We start from the raw sequence: 23,752 nt of genomic DNA, 5'->3' as shown, positions 1-23,752 counted from the left end.
GAGATAACTACAAAGTTAACTAATAGCATGATGGAGATAGACAAAATTGTGTGATGAGTTAATCTAAGAGAGAGAGAGAGTTAAAGATGGAAGTGAAGATAAAATAATATAAAACAAAATATAATAATTTTTTTTAAATTTTTTTATCATTTAAGTATAATATGAAATTAAATGTTTTAATTTTTAAATTCATATGTTAATTTAATACACCTTTTTTTTAACATGTAATTTCTTAAAATATACAATAATTAGCTGATAGGCTATAACCTATACCTGTCTCATGCTGCCAAACAACTCTTAAACTGCGAAGTGGTTTACCATTTTCAGTCGCTATCAAATGAAGTCGGATCTTCTCAAACTATATCAGATTTCCTCGCGTCACACATCAAAGCAGATTATAATTCACAACCAATGTTTTCATTTAGAAGGCTGCCAAAATCCTCTTTCGAGCTCAAGAATAAAGCAACGTTAAAACCCCGATATTTTTAGATTTTGGAGATTGGTTTTGACAAGTCTCATTTTTAAGAAATTTTTGCTTGCTTTGGTGGGGTTCTGTATTAATATGGCTGCAAAATATGCACATTTTCTCATTGACAACGTTGATAGCATGCCACAATTTGTGCAGATTCTTAAGGAAAGTCACTTTCCATAGTTTCAATGAGAGTTTTTTGTGGGCATATGTACGCACCAGATCATTTTTGTTGTCTCTTATTTCATTCTAAAATAGTTGAGTTTATATCTGTTAAATGAAGGCACTGGTTCTATCATTTCATTTATGGTTGTTTTTATTTCATGGAATTCGATGCTCCTTAGAATGATTCCCCCCAAGGAAAAACTAAATTTTTAATATAATATATCATAAAATACCATATTAAATCTTCCATTCATTTTTTTGGCATTCCTTTTGGAACTTGCATTTGACACAAGATCAAGGACTTATGTATGTATTGGACAAGCTATTTAAGCCCATGTTCAAAAAAGACATCAGTTAGTAATCTTGTATTGGATTGAAACACATTGAAGAACATAAGATCACTAGAAAAGGATTGCTAGCATGATTGGCATGCCCACTCATGTGATCATTAGATCTTTTGACTTGGGTCTGGAAGTTTTGAGAATTATTGGCACAGATCAAGATTTTAAGATTTTAAGCAGTTTAATGATAGCTCACAAAATGTCTATTATAGCAATGTCATACATTTCTCTTAGGAACAATTACAATTCAACAATTTTTATTATTCATTTGTTCTCTTTAATAAAGTTATATATAATGGCAGGTCATGAATGTTGTATAATTGCTCTCATCAATTATTTAAGAACAAGGCATAATTTTTAAAATTCATTTGTACTTCCTATTAGTTAGGTTTGATTTTGTTTAGGTTTTAGTTTTCCAACAATTTACTTAATAGTTTGTGTGTTCATTTTAATTATTGTGAATCGATCCAATCATATATATATAATTTTATAATTAAATTGGTTAAAATATAATGAAAAAAATGTATTTAAAAGGTAAAATGTTGTTAAGGAACATTTATATGTAAAATTATTTGAACATATGTACTTAAAATATATATATATATATATATATATATATATATATATATATATATATATATATATATATATATATATATATATATATATATATATTTGGTGTTGATTTCTCCATAACACAAAAATTTCATGGACAAATTTGGTGTTTTGAGTTCAGAGAAGCACCTTTTCTCTAGTGTCCTACCCACAGGTACTTGGATTGCGGTTTCAAGATAATAATAACATTTATAATCTCACCTTAAGAATGTCTTCTTACATTAGAATTTGCATTCACATATTCAACATAACACAATCTAATTCAATGATTTATGTAAGCATCACAATGAATTTCTTAGGGTTAGCAAGATTGTCTCATAAAGTTTGACACAACCACACATCAAATGGAAATTGTAATTCAAATAGGCATATACCAATAAATTGTGAGATGTTCAATAATTTCATCTTTCAAATGGCAAACAAAATTGTATGGGTGTAAGAAAGGGTCTGAACATAAGGTTTTCATGATGGTTTGGTAAACATTCAAGGTCGAGAGGTAATTAGGTGCCCCAAATGGGATCAACTTTCAAGAGGTTAGCAAATTAATTTAATATTGACATGATTGTTTGGTATTTTGCTACAGTTGCTTGCATAAATATCAATACTTCAAATTTCTACATTTATTAGCTTTAATATTGATTGATCACGTTGTGTGCAGCTCAAATTTTCCATTTACTCAAGTTGTTTGATGTCCCTCTAAAGTCTAGTATGTTATTGAGACATTTAAAGTTAATAGTTGTAAAATCTCAAATATATAATAAATCTCTAAATCAATCAATTGATTTTCCTTTATTATAATTAGATCATGTTTTGAAATAGAAATAAAGTTTATCCTATTTCAAGAGAGCCAATGAGAAGATGGTGGTTCCTATTAGGCCATTGTCACCTACTCTTGCCCAAAACACACCTTCAGAACATGAACTCTTCTATCGAAGATGTTTGGACAACTAGCCATCTTCATCTATATTTGTATGTATTGTTAACTTCTATTAAAAACAAAAAATAAATTATTATAAAACATTTATTCAATTGATTATAAAAAATATATGCAAACACATTTCCAATACCACCTTCAAACATATATTTCTTATTACTATTAATATAATGTAAAAAATAAATATAAACCTACACAAATAATATTTTATTAAAAAAAACAAATCTAATACATCATTCATTAAATATTTTTATAAAAATTAAATGAAGATAAAAATAATATCTCTATGAACAAATTGAATCGTACTTAATAGTAGATTAACTTATATTTTTTTCCGTGACCATTGCACCTTTATGTTGCAAGTGATCGGTCTATAAGGTCGTTTATTTTCCTTACAAAAGCCGACAGTACCTTATATCCCAAAGTTTTGCTTGCCATACGTACCTTTGCTCTCTTAGATATTTCATTGTACCTCTTATGCTCTCTTAGTTTGAATCAATAGTACAAATTCTACGCTAGAGCTATACCCTATCCGACTAGAGGGAATATAGCTCCTCTATATAGATAGCCCATAGCCATCTAATATCGGGTTACTTTGCTCACAAACATTTGGATAGGATAGGTAAGATTCTCATTTACAATGGTGAAGAAAGGTGAGGAGGAGAAGAAAGCAGAAGGGGAGAAGAAAGGAATGACAAAAATGGGTGCACTTAAAACAGCATTGCTAACAATTGCAGGGCTGGCGTTAGCCTGGTTTACAATGGAAATTGCCTTTAAGCCTCATCTTGGCAAAGGGAGAAGTGCTATGGGGAAAGCCCTCGATCCCAATTATGATCCAGACGATGATAAAGTCGACCGCTCACCTGAGTACGAGCGTGACTCTGGTAGTTCTAGTGATGAAGAAGAGGAGGGTACTCCGCCCAAAAAGAAATGAGGTGGGTTTTGGCTTCAATCTCGTATTGCAAAATAGTTTGATGCATTTTTGTATTCTTCTTTTTAAGATAATTTGTATTAAAGGGCATACTTTATGCTGTTTTTTATACAAACAACTCAATACAGCTTGTACATAAAATTGGTAAGTTAAATGATGGACTATTTGCCAATTTTGGGCGTGGTAATTCTTTGTTCATTAGAGATGGGTTGTAGACAATCATCATTCATAAAAGATAGGTGATGAAGAATGATTCAATATTAACTGCAGCAGATTCCCAAAAAATATTTAGCTTAATAATGCACTGTAGAGACTCCCAATTGCACAAAAAAATTTAGTCGTTGGGAGACAATGAATAAGGGGACGGGGAGGCCATTTTGAAATAGGATATAGATGTGTATTTCAATGAGCGTCTGGGTATATTACACTTAAATATAGCCACCCATAGACATGGATATGGGGATGGGCAGGGTTCATGTTCTTGAACCTGAGTTTCTAGTGAAAATGCTAAAATTGTCTTACTTTCCTTGTTTGTGAAGAGTTGTAGATAAATTAATACAACGCCCTTTTCATAGGCTGGAAGTAGGTCTAAGTGACTATAATGTGGTGATTTTATGGGTTAGAGTTTAGTGTTTAGTGCCCAATGTTTAGGATTCAGGGCTCTATGTTTAGGCATTTCAATGAAATGACCAGTTCAACATGTTTACTAGGTCGGTCATTTTGAGGAATGGAACTTATAACTTTATACTTGTGGATATTGATCCTTAAAGAAAAAGATCAAACCAGGGTCACCAACCTTCAGCTTTAGGGTGCACTTGATCATAGTTTTCAGGGAATTTGTATGTGCTACAAGTTGCCAAAAGCATGAACATATTGCTGAATATGTTAGTACAAATACATTGCTCATATGTACGTTATGGAGTTAATTATGGAATTCTTTCAAGAGACTTGGATATGAAACTTCAGAGTTAAAGATGAATTACCCTAGATTAGTGCAAGGTGATTGCTAATAAGTTTGCTGGACATTAGTTAATTAGTGACTTTAGGGGCTTACCATCATTATGGCCCAGGTTCAAATGCATATGCCTTGACGCTCTTTCAGACAATGCCACAATTTTGGTATACTTTATAAACTGGAATTGAACAGAGTCTTTGTGGGCAGTTATCGATTGAACCAAAAGATTTAGGGGTATGAAATATTAATGTTTATGATCTCTATGTAGATTTTTGCCATGCCTTAATGTGATGGGCAAACTATGTGGATGCTCAACTAATGGTTAAGCAAGAAATTAACAGTGACTAAATGAGGCTTTCATGGACTTGATTAAATCACAATTGAACTATTTATGATATAAGCAACTGTGGTTCGTGATGCAACAATATTACTAGCAAGAGGATGCACAAATTATGAAAACTATATGTCCTAGTTTTATAGAAAAGCTATCTTGTTGGGCAAGTTGTTTAATGAACTTGGGGCAATGGTAAAATATCTTGAAAGGCTTCATAGTCATGTTTGAGGGCGACTGCAGCTCCAGTGTGAAGAGTATGTTAATTTTGTGTCTCAGATCAGAAATCAGAAATAATAAAATGAATTTAGGATTAAGTAGGCATGAAAACAAAGCAAGTGCACAAGAGACTCAAGACATTTACCCTGGGAAAACCTTTGATGAGGAAAAAAACCCAGCTATAAAGACCCACAGGTCTGACTATGCATTCACTTTAATTGTAACAATACAATGCATAGATAGGACTTTTGTTACAGCACCTCAACAGCAGATAAGAGCAGCACCTAAGCAACCATCACCTTTGAAGGAGAGGCTTCAACACAATTCGCACCCTTCTGGAGATAATTCACACCCTTTTGAAGAGCAGATCAAAACTTAGTTGGTTTCATTTGCAACAAAAATGCTCTTTATTTATATGAGCTGCTGGGGATGCAATATGGGGTCGGCCTCATAAACTTTGGCGCCAAAACAAAAGCTTTTATTGTTTTGCCGAAAATCCTTTTTGGGGCCACATGTTATGTTTGCTGATTGATAAGGGATGCGTGTTCTCCCTTTAGGGTCGGCCCTAAAGGGACACGCTACCTCTTGTAGCGTGAGGGCCCAGCCCTATTTTCTTACATAGTTACAAAACAACACTCCCTCTTAACTAGGAAGAAAATGAATACATAATCAGAACCTTTAGTGTTCCATCTAGCACACAAGCATAGAATGGATCTAGCACACAAGCATAGAATTACATCTTCCACCTAGCACACAAGCATAGGATGGTTCTAGCACACAAGCATAGAAAGTGTAATACACAAGTGGGTCTTTATACAATTACAACCTTCCATCTAGCACACAAGCATAGATTGGAACCTTCCATTCTTGCACACAAGCGAAGAATGGACCATTCTTGATTCATAGTGAATTACTGAGGTTGAGGCTCCCTCTCAACCTGGACTTCATTTTCCACAATACCAAGTCTATCTCTGAAGTATTCAAACTTCACTCTGGACAAGGGCTTGGTAAGAATATCTGCAACTTGTTCATCTGTGCTGATATACTTTAGCTGAATGGCGCCTCTTTGAACCATATCCTGAATGTAGTGATAATGCGGTTCCACATGTTTTGATCTGTCATGAAATATTGGGTTGACAAACATCTTTATGCAACTCTGATTATCGCAATGAATGGTAGAAGGACCACTAGGTTGTCCAAACAATCCAACAAGAAGTTTGCGGAGCCATACTGCTTCTCTGGATGCAACAGATGCTGCAATGTACTCAGCTTCTGCAGTACTTAATGCTACAAAAGATTGTTTTCTACAGGCCCAAGAGATTACTGTAGATCCCAAGCTAAAGCAGATACCCGAAGTACTTTTCCTGTCTTTGACACTTCTTGCCCAGTCTGAGTCTGAATAGCCTTCCAAGGAGATTGAAGTATTGAGTGAATACTTCAGTCCATACCCAATAGTGCCTCGCAGATATCTTAGTATATGTTTAGCTGCAACAAGGTGAACATGCTTAGGCATGCTCATGAATTGATTGAGAGCATTCACTGCATAACAGATATTCGGTCTAGTGTTAACTAGATACATCAAAGATCTGATTTATTGCCTATACTCGGATGGAACTGCAAAATTAGAGTTATCTGCAGAGATGCTCAACTTCTTTAAGTTAGATTTCATAGGAGTAGACATAGGTTTGCGATCCATCATTCTAAATCTTTTCAAAATATCAATAGTGTACTTTCCTTGACTTAGGATAATTTCATTAGATTTTTGCCATACTTCTAACCCTAAGAAGTAATGCATTAACCCTAAATCCTTCATTTCAAATTCTGAGGCTAATTCTTTCTTACATCTCATAATTAGTTTATCTTCACGAGTGAGAAATAAATCATCCACATATAGAACCAGAATAAGCATATCATCATTGCATATTTTAAGGTAAAGATTAGCATCAACATCATTCTTACAAAACCCTAAGCTTAGTAAATATTTATCAATTCTTTCATACCAAGCACGAGGAGCCTGTTTGAGTTCATATAAGGCTTTCTTCAATCTGCAAACATGAGATTCTCTTCTATGTATTACATAACCTTCTGGTTGCTCAATGTAGACTTCTTCCTCAATAACGCCATTTAGAAAAGTTGTCTTAACATCGATTTGATGTAGTTTCCAACCTTTAGCTGCAACAATAGCTATTATAGATCTAATAGAAGTATATCTAGCAACAGGAGTGAATGTTCCTCATAATCTATTCCTTCCTTTTGAGAAAAACCACGAGCTACAAATCTAGCTTTATATTTCTCAATACTACCATCAGCATTATGCTTAATCTTAAATAACCATTTAGAGGAAACAACAGGCTTACCTTTGGGTCTGGGTACAATGTTCCAAACATCATTCTTGATGAGAGACTCATACTCTTCATCCATGGCTAACTTCCAAGCATGGTGATTCATAGCTTCTTCGACATTGTGAGGTTCAAACTCAATGATGTTGCACATTACTGAAATGTAGTTGGCATGATTTTGAGGTCTCTTGCTATCTCTGAAGGTTCCTCTGGGAGCAGCAAATCTTTCAGCATCTTGAATGGTGTTCTTAACCCAAATGGCCTCTTCTTGCTAACCACAATATCCTTAGGTATATCTGTAGAATCCATGGGTTCAGCTGGATCATCCTGAACTTCCTATTCTGGGAGGTCAATAGACTCCTTCTGTATCTCAGGGTTAGTATCAACATTTGATTCTTGATTTTCAGTCACAATATCATCGTCATCAGATAATGAACCTTTAGATCTTTTGAATGCAATATCTTCTTCAAAAGTTACATCTCTACTTACCTCAACATACCTTTGACCTGAAATGTAGATTCTGAAGGCTTTGGAAGATTCACTGTATCCTACTAAGATGCCTTTCTTTCCAGAGGGATCCAACTTGGTTCGCTTTTCCTTAGGCACATGAACATACACAGGGCTCCCGAAAATCCTTAAGTGGCTGATGTTAGGTTTGATTCCTGTAAAGGCTTCTTCAGGAGTTACATTCTTTAGAGCACGATGAGGACATCTATTCTGAATGTAAACTGTTGTTTTGGATGCCTCCGCCCATAGGAAGGGTTGCAAGTCTTGATCATGAATCATGGCTCTTGCAGCTTCAACAATGGACCTGTTCTTTCTTTCAGCAGCTCCATTTTGCTGAGGATTGTAGGGAACACAGAACTCCCTCTTAATTCCTTTAACCATTTTACCAAGAGTGGGAAGAGCCTGGAAGTGCAGATCCAAGTCTTCTATGCCATAGATTGCATGATTCAAGAGCCTCATGAATGAGAGCTTGAACTGGGTTAGCTGCAAGCTTATACAAACTATCACATCTATTTCCAATAACACGAGCAGATTTGAAACTAGATTTCTTAGACCAAGCAAGTACTTTACCTTCGGAAAATGCTACTTGCAAACCCTTATCTTCTAAAGCAGAAATGGAAATAATATTTCTTTTAATTCCAGGTACAAAAAGAATATCACTGAGTTGGAAGGAAATACCAGAATCTAGTTTTAAAGTAGTACCAGAACCTTTTACGGAGTATTGAGCATCATCACCAATTACCACATGGAGATTGGTGTCTTTTTCTATTAGATCTGAAAGATGTTCACGGTAACCTGAGATGTGTCTGGAGGTTCCACTGTCAATTATCCAAGTATTATTGTCTGTAGGAACATTGCTTGATAAGACAGAGATAAGAAGATAGTCCTCATTTTGTTCAGAGACTTTGTTTAAATTTGCTTCCCTTTCCTTAAGTTCATTCTGATAGTCTCTAGCATAGTGACCATACTTGTCACATCTGAAACAACGAATATGAGAGGAATCTCTTGACTTCTTTCTTGGATCGTAGAAAGGGGGTCTGAAATCTTTGCTTCTCTTATCTTTCTTCCAATTCCCACCTTTCTTGGACTTAGCTATAAGAACATGACTATCATCTTTGTGAGAGTTCTTGTGTTTTCCCCTCATTTCAATGCGGGATTCCTCTTCAATGCAATCAGCTAGAAGACTCTCATAGTTGGGACGTTCAACTCTCCCGCCAATGCTACGAATGAAGGGATCCCATTCATCAGGTAGACCATTTAATGCAATTAGAACAAGGTCTTTGTCTGGAACTTCACAATCAAGAGTACTTAGTTTATCCTTCAGTTCATTGATCTTCATAAAGTAGGCCATGATTGAGTCCTCTTCTTTCATTCTGATATGAAGTTGCTGCTGTCTTAGAGCAAGGGCTCTGCTGAGATTGTTGACTTCAAACATCCCTTCCAAGTGTTTGATTATTTCCCTGGCTGAAGCAAACTTTGATATGACAGTAACAAGATGATTTCTGACGGATTCAATAACGATCTTCCTAGCTTTGGCTGAATCCTTCTTGAACTGTTTTAGTTCCTTTGCATCTTCAGGAGGAGATCATTCTCCTTAAGTATGAGCTGAATGCGAAGTTTCCAGGCAGCAAAATCAAGGGCTCCATCAAGTCTGTCTTCACCCTTCAAACCTGACATTTTAATATGAAAACAAACAGCAACTAGATGCAACAAAAATGACCTTACTGAAATCTGATGTTAGTATAACCTAGCTTTGATACCATGTTAATTTTGTGTCTCAGATCAGAAATCAGAAATAATAAAATGAATTTAGGATTAAGTAGGCATGAAAACAAAGCAAGTGCACAAGAGACTCAAGACATTTACCCTGGGGAAAACCTCTGATGAGGAAAAAAACCCAGCTATAAAGACCCACAGGTCTGACTATGTATTCACTTTAATTGTAACAATACAATGCATAGATAGGGCTTTTGTTACAGCACCTCAACAACAGATAAGAGCAGCACCTAAGCAACCATCACCTTTGAAGGAGAGGCTTCAACACAATTTGCACCCTTCTGGAGATAATTCACACCCTTTTGAAGAGCAGATCAAAACTTAGTTGGTTTCATTTGCAACCAAAATGCTCTTTATTTATATGAGCTGCTAGGGATGCAATATGGGGTCGGCCTCATAAACTTTGGTGCCAAAACAAAAGCTTTTATTGTTTTGCTGAAAATCCTTTTTGGGGCCACACGTTATGTTTGGTGTTTGATAAGGGAGGCGTGTTCTCCCTTTAGGGTCGGCCCTAAAGGGGCACGCTACCTCATGTAGCATGAGGGCCCAGCCCTATTTTCTTACATAGTTACAAAACAACAGAGTATATATGAAGAAATAAGAAGGCTGTCTACATTAAGTGAATAACAAACCCAAGAAGAATTTTCCTAGTTTCCATGTAGCCTCAAGAAGGGGGAACAATGGGTACAAGACTCGGGGATGGGGGAACCAAGGGTCTACATTTGAGGATATATAATATGTCCCCTGTTGGAAGGCTACCTGATTCCCAATAATGATTAAACATTATTATGTCTTAAATTAAGTTATTGAGATTAGAAAACATCTAATTCCTCATAATACAATTAATATTAATTATTTTAAGGGTTTTCCCTCAATTCTTCCCTAACCTTGACGGAGGATGGTGGAATTACTGTGCTAGGGTGCTTGGAAACTGTCTACAAGTAGGCTCCCGTAAGGTTGCAGGAACGCATGTTCATGCCCATCTTGGGACTCTCCCTCAAGGCTTCAGAAATATATGTCCTTACCCCATCTTCGGACTTACCTGTCTTGTGACAAAATTACTCCACCTCTCCCTACACAAACCAACCTATCCTCACGAAGGCATTAGTGGAAGATCAAGTAATGGGCTATTAATATAATAGTCTTTCATGTACTATGAATGTTTATGTAATTAAGTATGATTGTCATACATATTGCAGTCTATATTAATATTACTATTAAATTATTCATAAGAACATTACTAGGCTTCATATATTAAGCATACATATTAAGCACATCCCCATGTATACCACCAAGAATGAGGATGTTACTGCCTGCAACTTAATAACAATTCTCATTTGATCTGATTGATGGTGATGCCACGGGATGCTTTTGATTCCTTTCCTTTATATCTCTCAATGTCTAAGTTACCGGAATCGCCCTGGCAGCCTTGGAATCGGGTCCTGATTCCTTACGGGTCCTAGTCCGAGCCTGGTCCCTTGTGGATTCCACTCGGGTTCTTCCCAGTCGGCTGGGTCCTCTGTGGGAGAAAATGTTCCATAAACCCAGTTATAAATTTAGAATGTTTTCCTCTGTATTGTATGCAAGATTTTTTTCAGTTCACTCATATACAGCTGCAATGTGTGTGTTGTTAAAGTGGATTTGTATGGATCTGAGCAACATCTGCTGCAGTGATATGCATCATCAGTGATGGAGTACTACAGGGATTTTAATGCAAATGATATTTCATTATCTAATTACAGTAATACCATGGTTGTCAGTTGTCTAAGACTCTAAGCATTAAAAACCTTTCAAACAAAATCTAAAAATGCTTTAGAGAGAGAAGTAAAGGCATTGGCAGTTATGGATTTATGATTTATGATTTATCATATATGTATGGAATGTTACATTGTATATTTCATATTTGTATGGATTGTATCATTGCATATATATATATATATATATATATATATGTATATATATATATATATATATATACTCGTACCCGTACCCAAGGAAGGAATTTTTTTTTCGTTGCCGATTCTGCGATTCCATACCCAATTTCGTATCCATAGCCATACCTGAATCGGTAACTTAGCTCAATGTGAGGGAGGGGTCATACCTCTTCATCATATATGCCCTTTGGCAAGAGATACACCCTTTGAAAGAGTGCAACTCTTCATTATTTCTGCCCTTTGAAATGTACACAACCTTTCACAATCACAATCAGATCTGCACATCTGATTCCCAAATTATCCCCCCCTCAATGAGGTTCTCTTCTCCCTTTTATATCTCTTGTTTGAGGGAGTCACAACTTTTCATTTCATGGCTTTTCATTAACTTAATTAAATTATTTTTAATTATATTCTTTTATTTTTTAATTAATTTTTAATAATTTAATTTTATTAAATTTTATTTCAAAGTGGGAACATTACAGCCCACCCCACCCAAGATTGCTTGTCCTCAAGAAATGATCATGGAGTGTTCAAAATGATTTCCAATATGAAATGGCTTTGGAAACACACATGGAATAAACCAATTGGAAATATATCGGGCATGAACCAAACACGGAGCATACACATGGTTATATGCAAACACGGAGCATACACACAAATACATGTATTGTTAGATTCCTTCTTATTGACTAGAATGATTCATTGATTCATGTTTACCCTGCAGGATGGCAGGATCAAAGCTCTAATACCAGTTGTATTGCCCCCTATCGGAAGGCTACCTTTTTCCCAATAATTATTAAACATTAGTATGTCTTAAATTAAGTTATCGAGATTAGAAAACATCTAATTCCTCATAATAAAATTAATACTAATTATTTTAAGGGTTTGCCCTCAATTACTGTGCTAGGGTGCTTTGGAAACTATCTACAAGTTGGCTCCCTCAAGGTTTCAAGAACACCTGTTCATGCCCATCTCGGGACTCTCCCTCAAGGCTTTAGAAATATATGTCCTTACCCCATCCTGGGACTTACCTGTCTTGTGACAAAATTACTCTGCCTCGCCCTACACAAACCAACCTATCCTCACAAAGGCATTAGCAAAAGTTCAAGGAATGGGCTATTTATATAACAGTCCTTCATATACTATGAATGTATATGAAATTAAGTATGATTGACATACATATTACAGTCTATATTAATTTCACTATTAAATTATTCATAAGAACATTATCAGGTTTCATATATTAAGCATGCATATTAAGCACATCCCCATGCATACCACCAAGAACAAGGATGTTACTCCCTTTGACTTAATAACAGTTCTGATTTGATCTGATCGATGGTGATGTCACTGGATGCTTTTGATTCCTTTCTTTTATATCTCTCAATGTGAAGGAGGGGTCACACCTCTTCATCATATATGCCCTTTGACAAGAGAAACACCCTTTGAAAGAGTGCGCTCTTCATTATATCTGCCCTTGGAAAGGGACACAACCTTTCACAATCAGATCTGCACTTCTGTTTCCCAAATTATGCTCCCTCAAATGAGGTTCTCTTCTCCCTTTTATATCTCATGTTTGAGGGAGTCACAACTTTTCATTTCATGTCTTTTGACCATTCATTAACTTAATTAAGTTTTAGTTATATTCTTTTATATTTTAATTTAATTTTTAATATTTTAATTTTATTATTATTATTTATTATTAAATTTATTTCAAGGTGGGGACATTACAATCCGCCCCACCTAAGATTGCTTGTCCTCAAGCAATGATCTTGGAGTGTTCAAAATGACTTCCAATATGAAATGGCTTTGGAAACACGCATGGAATAAACATGCTGGAAACATATCAGGCATGAACCAAGCATAGAACGTACACATAAAAACATGGAGGATGCACATGGTTATATTCAAACACGGAGCATACACCCAAATATATGTATTGTTAGGTTCCTTCTTATTGACTAGAATGATTCATTGATTCATGTTTACCCTGCAAGATGGCAGGATCAAAGCTCCGATACCAATTGTAATGTCCCCTACCGAAAGGCTATCTGTTTCCCAATAATCATTAAAAATTATATTGTCTTAAATAAAGTTATTGAGATTAGAAAACATCAAATTCCTCATAATACAATTAATACTAATTATTTTAAGGGTTTGCCCTCAATTCTCCCCTAACCCTGATGGAGGATGGTGGAATTACTGTGCTAGGACACTTGAAAACTGTCTACAAGTAGGTTCCCTCAAGGTTTCAGGAACACCTGTTCATGCCCATCTTGGGACTCTCCCTCAAGGCTTTAGAAATATATGTCCTTACCCCATCTTGGGAGTTATCTGTCTTGTGACAAAATTAATCCGTCTCTCCCTACCCAAACCAACCTATCCACAAAGAGGCATTAGCAGAAGATGAAGGAATGGGCTATTGATATGGTAGTCTTTCATGTACTATGAATGTATATGAAATTAAGTATGACTTTCATACATATTACATTCTATATTAATATTACTATTAAATTATTCATAAGAGCATTGCCAAGCTTCATATATTAAGCATACATATTAAGCACCGTGCATATCACCAAGAACAAGGATGTTACTGCTTGTAACTTAATAACAGTTCTGATTTGATCTGATCGATGGTGATGTCACTGGATGCTTTTGATTACTTTCTTTTATATCTCTCAGTGTGAGGGAGTGATCACACCTCTTCATCATATATACCCTTTGGCAAGAGATACACCCTTTGAAAGAGTGCAACTCTTCATTATTTCTGCTCTTATTCAAATAATATCTGCACTTCTGATTCCCAAATTATCCTCCCTCAAATGAGGTTCTCTTCTCCTTTTTTATATATCATGTTTGAGGGAGTCAAAACTTTTCATTTCATGTCTTTTGACCATTCATTAACTTAATTAAATTTTAATTATATTTAATTATATTCTTTTAAATATTAATTGAATTTTTACATATTTTAATTTTATTATTATTATCTATTATTAAATTCTATTTCAAAGTGGGGACATTACAATATAGCATTAAAAAAAGTTATAAAATAAGATAAAGGAATGATATATGAACTTAGAAATGCTCAAACAGATATGATATTGCAATGAATGATCAATGAACAATGAAATTTTTGAATATCAATATATTATATTATATTCAAAATGATGATTGCATTTAAAAATACAATTGGCCAAGGGTCGAATGCCTTAAATCATCATTCACCCCCAAAGTCTATGCCAAACTCCTCATCACTCAAAACTGCTAGACTCCACAAGTTTAAGCTCCTCCAAAGCAATACCTAGCATCATTTACTAGTGAGGCAAAATTTAGAAGTGTACCTTTACAGTCTATAGCAGCATATTCCAATGTGTCATCTTTTACTGTAAGGGATGTTAGGGGAGAGGGTTATAATAGAGGGAAGAGGAAGGCCACCATTGATAGGTGAAACATGGTGTGAATTGTTGATTTGCAACTTGCAAGCATGTGAGGATGCTGATGATGTGGATTGTTGATTTACAACTTGTAAGCATGTGAAGATGCTGATGATGGTAGGTATTGTTATAATGTTGATCCAGCTAAAAAATTCAATGTTTTAACCAAAGTTCAAAAACTCGGACTCGCCACGGACTCGGCGAACCAAAAATTTGGACTCGGACTCATGAAAGACTTGGCGAAAAAAAAAACCGTAGTTATAAAAAAAAACATAAAGAAATTAATGCATTTAGAGAACATAAGAGCCATAATTGAAACATTACACATGTCATATGATCAACAAACGCACAATATTTGAAATTTCATCATTCATACTCATAGTTTCAAACTTTCAACTCTAAAATGTATAATACCAAGATTTCTTCAATGCTAATTATGTTGTTATATGGAGCCTAATCAGACTTGGAGGTTAAATTTTCCCTACTTCCATCAGCGCAGTTTCCCCCTATACTTCTATTATTTTATAAAGGCATTGGGTGTTATTTTTCTATTGGCCCACGTCCAATTAGGGTTACCCCTTAACCCCCAAAAAAGTCAAAAAGGGGGGGAGTTACGCCAAATGAAGGCAGAAAAAACTCATTTTTAAAGCTTGCCTGATGGTTTTTCTGGGTCGCGCGAGTCCATTTGAAAGACTCGCGAGTCCATGCAAAAGACTCGCTCGAGTCCTTGCAAAAGACTCGCAAGTCTTTCAAATGGACTCGCCTCGCAAGTCCTTGGCGAGTCGACTCGTGGCTCCTGGCGAGTCCACGAGTTTTTAAACTATGGTTTTAACTACAAAGAAGAATGATTTAAAGGACAGAATGCAAGGCTCTTGGATGATCAACATGTTTGAGATTTTGGAAGTGGATGAAAATAAGGAAGAGAAAACTGGAAAAGGTGGGAAGGAAATTACTTATATTGAACACCATGGTCAGCATGAGATTCCGACAGTCTAACCTGTTTCTATTTTAGTTAATAAGCTGGTATCAGACCCTGCAAGTGAGAATCAAGGACCCAATTATGAAATGTACATGTACCCCTTTGAGTCAATTACAAAGCCAATATAAACAATAAACTCTTTGTTTGAATAAAACATTTCTTGAGGATGTTGCATTGAGCTGATGCTTAAGATCAAGCAAAGCATGGATAATTTGAAGATGAACTTCATAGGTTGTTCTGAAAAGCTTGACGTCACTGAGGTAAACGACAATGAACAATCAAAGGTAATGCTGCAAGATGCTATTAGCTGTATCAACATGGGAGGAGCATTTTTGAGCTCAAAGGTGCTACTAGCATCTCAAAGGACCTGAATTATATTTGAAGGCTGTTTCTAATGTATTGGTGGATTGCATGGGAACTTGATGGTAGCTTGAGGCTATGACAATCTTTGTGAAATACTAGTCCACTTATAGTTGGTCAAGAAAGAGTAAAAGCCCGGGGAGAGATTCCTGCCTTTTATTATTTTACTGATGGCAATGTAATTATTGTGTAACCACTAATCATTTTCTTTGGGAATAATACAACAGGGAAGCCACAAGCAGATGTATTGGCCAAATCTGGCCTTGTTCAATCCACTGTGCAAATTTTCTTTCTAACTCCTTGTATATAGTAGTCCTATTGAGAGTTCAACTAGAAAGGTCTGCTTAGAGTAAATGCAATGGAATTTTGAGTATATTTAAGATGAGGTAAATCCTTGTTCTCCTTAACAAATCAAAGTAAGCATCTAAAGTTGTTTCATTGACTGCGAGACAATACAAAGGGCAAATTGCTCATTATTGTTGATGCTATCAGTCAAAGGCCTCAGTCAAAGATTCATTTTGTTAATGAATAACTAATAGTACATGCTATCCTTGCATAGTTGCATGTTCTGTGACAGTTTTAATTACTGTGATGTCTATCATGTTAATATAGCTTGCTGAGGTAATTTTTGTGCAGTAGTCTATTGGTGTTAGCTTTAAAGCCTGAGTTTTTAATCTGAAATGTTCCATGGCAAAATATATCCTTCATTTTCAAAACATACATGGTTAAGAAGGGCCATGCCATTGTTTGTGTATCACGTGCTATTCTTGCATAGTTTTATGTGTTGTGGCAGTGTTCATTATCAACATGTATTATCATGTGATTATAGCTTACTGAGAGAAAAATACAGTAGTGACGTAGTCTATTGGTGTTAGGTCAAAGCCTCAATGTTTAATCTGAAAGGCTCAGTGGAAAAATGAACTCTTCCTACTGACAACAAAGCACAGTTAAGAAGGGCAATGCAATTTTTTGTGTATCTTGAGTAAGAATGTTGTGTTGTACTGTGAGCCACACAAAAGCTTACATTTGAGGCTTGGCAAAGCTTTTCCAGACTTAGTTTTGTTGAACATATATGTTTTCTTTCAAGATATGGACGTAGCCTTGCTTAACATCATCTGATTTTGTACCTTAGGTACTGCAAAATTTTCGTCTCTGCTACACCACCTTCAAATAACAGTACGTGTAACAATGAGTGTGAAGGAGCCTTGTTGCTGCAATTTGAATTTTAACCCCTCCATTATGTGTTATCAACAAGACAGGTTAACCAAGTTGCAGCTTAGCAGGGTACATGAGTCAGCTCTGAGTAACTGTTGTTAACGAGATTTAAATATAGTGTATAAGAACAAAATGTAAAATTGTTGAACTTATCAACTCTTGAGCTCATTTGTTAAGAGTGATGCAGACTCCATTTTCACGATAAGAAACTGTTTTTGGCACTAATTGTTTTGTGTCTGCCAAAGAAAAATAAGTAGGCTTTTTATGCCTCGCAACAGCAATCTTTTAGTTCTCGATCGCCTTTTGGTCTTTTCTTTTAGCTCTATTAAATGGATTTGTTTATATTGGGGATGGGCCCACCAAAAATCTCTTCGGCTGAGGAGGCAATTTCATAAGATGATGTATTACTAATCATGGAATGTAAACTTTTCCACCATTTCACACAAGGTATCTGTATACAATGGAAGGCCATGTTTGCTTGGTTTTGAACCTGTATAATTGTGGACGCAATTCTTTGAACCTGTATAAGTGTGGACGTAATGCCCTTGTCTTGCTACTAGATCATAGCCCGTCAGATGCAAGCTGTATTATCTGCTAGCTGGGAAGATTATTGCCAGAGTTCTTAGCCATCTAAATATTTATTTCTTCTCCATATTGAATATGTTATGTAAACTGTAGGAGACACCTACACATCTGCTGGGTGATGCATCAGGCACTCAAATTGTTTAGTTAGGAGTTGTACTTGTATCTCTGTATGTGGCTAAGAACTATAGGCTTGAATGTGATTGCCATGTAATAAAGGAATGGGTAGCTTTGTGCTTTATAATGTTGTCCACAAATGGAAAAAATAGGTCAATGGGGCTCAAGAGTATACCGATGTATGATAGGACAATTGTTAGAGAAAATGTTTATGATAGATTTGCAGGTTGTGAAATTACTTGGCATTTGTTTCTATAGTTAATATTAACTGATGAGAATGGAATACTTTTAACATGAAAGAGTATGAGAATGGAATATCAACTGATGGGAGTCTAAACTAGAGCAGGACTAGATGATATCCAGTAAATAAGTATTGATTTGCATGGGATTTCAGTGTTTTCTTCTACGAGGGGCTTCAGTTTTTAATGCCATAAAGAGATCATGTTATTAATTCATAATTGCCATTTTGTATTGTAAATTATATTCACAAGATGAACTTTGTTTTTAATTCTACAAGATGTTTTCTTCCTGTGTAGGTTGAAGACAACATTACTTAGAGGTGATTGATCATCGCAAGCCAAAGGATAGCATAAGATATTCTGTCAACTGTGCATGTATTTGCAGTGTATGATTGTAGTTTGAACTTTTGACAAGCTCAAGCAGACATGCTTTGAATCTGCAGTCTTGGGCCTTATCAAAAGCAACTTAAATTTGTTTATTTGCTTTAGGTGCTACATTTTCATATCTCAAACTGAAGGCATATGTAAAGCTTACGAGTATGGATATTTCTAGCTTTCAACCAACCTAAATTAGAACTAGAAATTCGTAGGTTAACTACTTTGACTTGTATGTAGGAAATACAAACTTTCATTTGCCTGCTTATTGTTGGATCTTGACTGTACATGACTTAGGGACACATGGAACACATTTAAAATTATTTGTCCTGCATTGACCCTTAAATATGCACTAAAAGCTGTCATATTGGTGTCCTAATTTTTAAACCTGATGCATTGAATTTTCTCAATGCACTTTCTGATATGAAGATTTTTGATATTTGCCAACTTATATGTACTGGGTCAGATATATCAACCTAGATGGAATATTAGAAGAAGACGAGAGAAAATTGGAAGTAGTCTTCAAATCACCAAAGGAGATCAATGTACCTTTTAAGCACACGGCCATAAATAGATAAAATTAAGTAAAAGGTTCAGAAAGTATAAAAGGATACACCATTGTCTTCAACCAATAGTGATATTGAAAAATTCATGTGGTATTTATATTAGATGAAAGGAGAAAACTACTTGGCGTAGTAGCTTTGGCTCCCATAGAATTTTTAACATGATGCAGCTGGTTATTTTAGTCCAGGTTGAAGGAATGATGCATGATAGGCTATATTCATCATGTTTAAGAGTATCTATAGATGTTGGCAGTTAACATCCTCCCATGCTGAAGATAGGATGAAGGATAAACATGATTCTCCTAATTGTGCTAGAGGTGCTAATAAAGTTATTTGCACTTCAGAATAACCTTCTATAGAATAAAATGCTACATGCATGTGAAGAGTAACTAGTCTTTGTTTTTTTCTACGACAAAGAACCAAGCATATGATTCGTCCATGGAGAATGTGGTTGTAGTCTCTCTCAACTATTAACATGTTGTAGCTTTATGAATAGAGGTATTGTAGTCGATGTGATCAATGGCATTGGAGGTGATTTGCTTGAACGTCAAGGACATCAAAAACTAATAAAGGGGTGTAAACCCATGCATGCATATGGGATATTATGCCTAGGAAGTTTACTAAGTACATAAAAAGCCCCTATGGATGCCCTTAGTTGCTCCACTAATGCTACAATCAAAGATATCTATTGGAGCTTGGAGAAATTTGTATGGATAAATGGTCAATGTAGATACCCACTACATGCATGAGTGTATATACTTTGAAATATTGATGTTTCACCCAGTTATTCCAATGATGCACGTCTATCAAAAAATGCAATTGGAACAATGCATTCATAGTTATAAATAACGAAATTTGTTGATGGGACTACATCTATTACACGATTCAAGTTGTTCACAACAATCCCACATAAAGAGATGATATAAATAAATGGAGTATGACAACAATAACCAAAACAATAAGCAAATAAATACCCCCAAAAATCAAGCAGTTTGTCAAAGATGACTACATCGGTAGTAAATAAAAGAAGTGTCTCCTGTCCAGAGTAGTGTCATACTTTCATTACTAACCTATATAGAATGATGAGTTTGAATAGGACTTAGCATCATGGATGCTATATTGAGAGGATGATGCAGGAGTATTCAGGTGCAGAGGCAATCTTGCACGATCAAATAATTTATTTAATTTAACTTTTCCTTTGTTGTGGTTTTGGTTTCTGGTCTTGCAGGCATGATTTCATTCAATCAATGCTCTCTTTCAGCTCTAGAAAAAGTATTAAAAATTGTGAGCTTATATAGTTATAGTTTAAAAGTTTTAATGTTGCAAGTTTTATTTTAATATTTTAAAATTCCCATGCCCAGGTTTGACTGGAGCATTTATTTCATGTTTTGGAGCCTTTTAATTTTGAATTTACTCTCCTATTTTGAGCTAGTCAGTTCCAGGTGCCTATAATAGGAAAGAGTGGAATGGGATAGGATTGGGCAAGCTGTTTGTGGTACCAAAAAAAAAATTAATTATGGGCTTTGTTTGGTGGTGAAATGGGAAGATTCCCATGTCCAAGAAGAGAGAAATTAGATAGAAACTTGCTGGTCCTTCATTGAGGAAGTGGGACACCCAGATTTGGAGAGGAGAATCAGAGCATGAATTGGGAAAAAGAGAGTAAATTGTTAGAAAGAAGGTAGCCAGAAGGTGAGTGCCAGGGGAAGCAATTTCAGAGGATAGAGAATGAAATTTTCTTGCCTGTAGCTGGTTTTTGTTGCCTTTTCTTCTTGTTTACAAAGAAGTTTGGTGTGGAAAAAAAGAGACTGAGAGACAGGGTTTAGATTGGAACTTGTTTCCTGCAGCTAGTGTTAGTATTCATCTTCATGAATGTATCTCAATCAATTTTTTTTTATGTATTGTGCATAATTACAAAAAAGTCATGTTTAGGTGTTAAAACCTCCTAAAAAAGGTTAGAACATTGCACTTTGCCTGGTCTTTTGAATCGCTTGCTATTCATGTTCCACTCTCTTAGCTTGCAACATTGCTCTTTAGTGTCTACTTTGGGTTAAAATATGCGTGTGTTCTTTTGGTTCCTTATGCTATTTTCTTTAACATGATGTAGTTGAATCACTTAATTGATGCTAAACAATTTCTCTTCCTGAAAAAAATAGGGGACCTTATATGGGACGCATAGATTAACTTGTGTTAAGATTTACATTAGGTATGTAATAGTGCATTATAATAAATGTTGATTTTGCGTGGTCTGTTTTATGACACACTCTACTTCAAAATTTTGATTTCATGGGTGAGAAATTTGAATTTTAAACTTGTGTCAAAGCTTGTGTCATACATTAGACGTGTGTCATGCTAGGGCTACATAAAGCATTAGCATTAGGGAAGTGTTAAAGCTATGTCAATTCCAATAGAATATATAGATTATGTGTAACAATAAATTGAAATATTGTTGTATAAAGAAAAAAAATCACATATAGACTACGTGTAACAATAAATTGAAATGTTGTTGTATAAAGAAAATAAATCACATGAGAGAAGACATACACAAAACATGAAATCTATTGATGAAAATACTTTAGCATATGTACTTATTTTTCACCATCTTCTAATGTCACATCCAACAATACATCTTAAGAGCATTTCCTAATCCATTTCTAATTCTACTTTTCACAATTAATTAATTAAAGAATTAACATTATTTAGTTAATTCGCTTATTTTTTATACATTTATTGTAGATAAATAAATAAATCTCTTTATTGTAAACTAAATTATTAAACCCATTTTCATTTATTCTCCACAAACAAATAATTAAAATCTAATCATTTACTAATATTCCATGGCAACCCCACATTATTCTCTTCTATTTTTCAATTTATGTCCAACTAATTAACTAAAATAAATAAATAAATAAGAGTGCTTATCCTCACCCACCAATGAGTATCTTGACTATTCTTAATCAGTTAGGATAATTCACTCCTCTTTTCACATGTTCTCATGCGGTTGCTTAACTCTTAACTCTATTTCTGCTTAAATTTGAGTAGTTTAGTGTTCCCGTGCAACTTTAAAATTGTGAAAAAAAAGATAATTTAGAATCTTTCCCTATTTTGGTGGAGCAGCTATTGTTTAGGAATTTGTGGAAGAAAAATGGTGGAAGAAAAAGGGGGGCTGAAAACAACCAACACAAAAATGTCACGTGACTCCACAATTTACTTTTCTTATTATTTAAAAAAACATTTTTTTTCAAATGTTTTTTCAAATTTTAAGTACACAAATTAATATTAATACTATTAATACAAAATTAGCATATATTGTTTAAAAATAAGCAGCAAAGATAAATATTCATGGAGCTAGTTGCTCCACAAATAATTCTTAAAAATATTGAGCAGCGGCTGCTAGCCAAAATAAGTTAAGCAGTTGCATGGGAACATGTCCTTATTTAGTTTCGATTGGTACAGATTGAATCCTCATTGTTCATGTACTCATCTCAAAATTTATATAACATTCATCTTTCATTTTTCTATATACGAATGATCAATCTACAAGTACATACTACTAATTCTTAGATAGCGAGGATTCTCCACTCCTCTCATTCAATCTTGACCATCTGTTAGAGATCAAATCTTCATTGTTCATGTACTAGTCCCAGATTTTATAAACCAACCTTCATCCTTCATTTTTGATGTATTATCATTTGAGTCCACAGGCAATCCAGTATATTAAAAAAAGGCAAGTTTTTTTTTGTCATCTGATTCAGTTTTGTTGTTAGTTAGTTTTGATGATTTGTTGTAGGAGGATTTGCTCAGCTCAAATTTGATAAGTGACAAAGATGTTTGAAGCCTTCAGAAAAGTTAAACAGTTAATTTTATCACTTTTACAAGTTCACAAACCTGAAGGTTTGTCAAAAGGGTTTGTAGGTTCTCTAATTCATCGAAATACCAACTTTCTGATACACAAAAGAGAAAAGAGTTGGAAAGTATGTTTTTGTTTTCAGCAAAATCGTTAGTTCGCGAACCTTGATGAGATGAAAGAAGGAATGGTTCGTGAAAATTGAGTTCGTCCGAAGTGAATTTTGTCGAAAGAAGGCTATTTAGTGATATTGCAAGTTTTTTCGAAACTTTTATGAACATAAAAAGAAGTTCGTGGAAGCTCAATTCATAAAAAGAAATGATGTGGAAGAAGTAGAAACTAAAGGCTTGGACGACTAATGCTAGTGATCAAAATTCTTCGAAGATGAAACATATTTTGGAGGTCGATTCAATTATGGTAGTTTTGAAATATTTCAACTTCCTCGAGCAACATAAAATAGTGAAAAATAGTGATATGATGCTCTTGCAGCAATTGTTGGAAAAGGATGATGGAAGCGTTGGTTTG

At 34.9% G+C, this 23,752-nt stretch overlaps 1 long non-coding RNA gene across 1 annotated transcript; it reads left to right on the top strand.

Moving 5' to 3' along the window:
• The first annotated feature begins 2,888 nt into the window (after nt 1–2,888).
• LOC131061685 (uncharacterized) lies at nt 2,889–19,088 on the top strand. Its single transcript, XR_009110574.1, has 2 exons — nt 2,889–3,459; nt 18,743–19,088. It is a non-coding gene; the product is annotated as an uncharacterized LOC131061685 (long non-coding RNA).
• Nucleotides 19,089–23,752: the final 4,664 nt, after the last annotated feature.

This window comes from Cryptomeria japonica, chromosome 8, assembly GCF_030272615.1.
Source record: "Cryptomeria japonica chromosome 8, Sugi_1.0, whole genome shotgun sequence".
NCBI lineage: Eukaryota > Viridiplantae > Streptophyta > Pinopsida > Cupressales > Cupressaceae > Cryptomeria > Cryptomeria japonica.
Note: the sequence above shows the minus strand (reverse complement) of the source record. Positions and strands in the feature narration are given on the sequence as shown.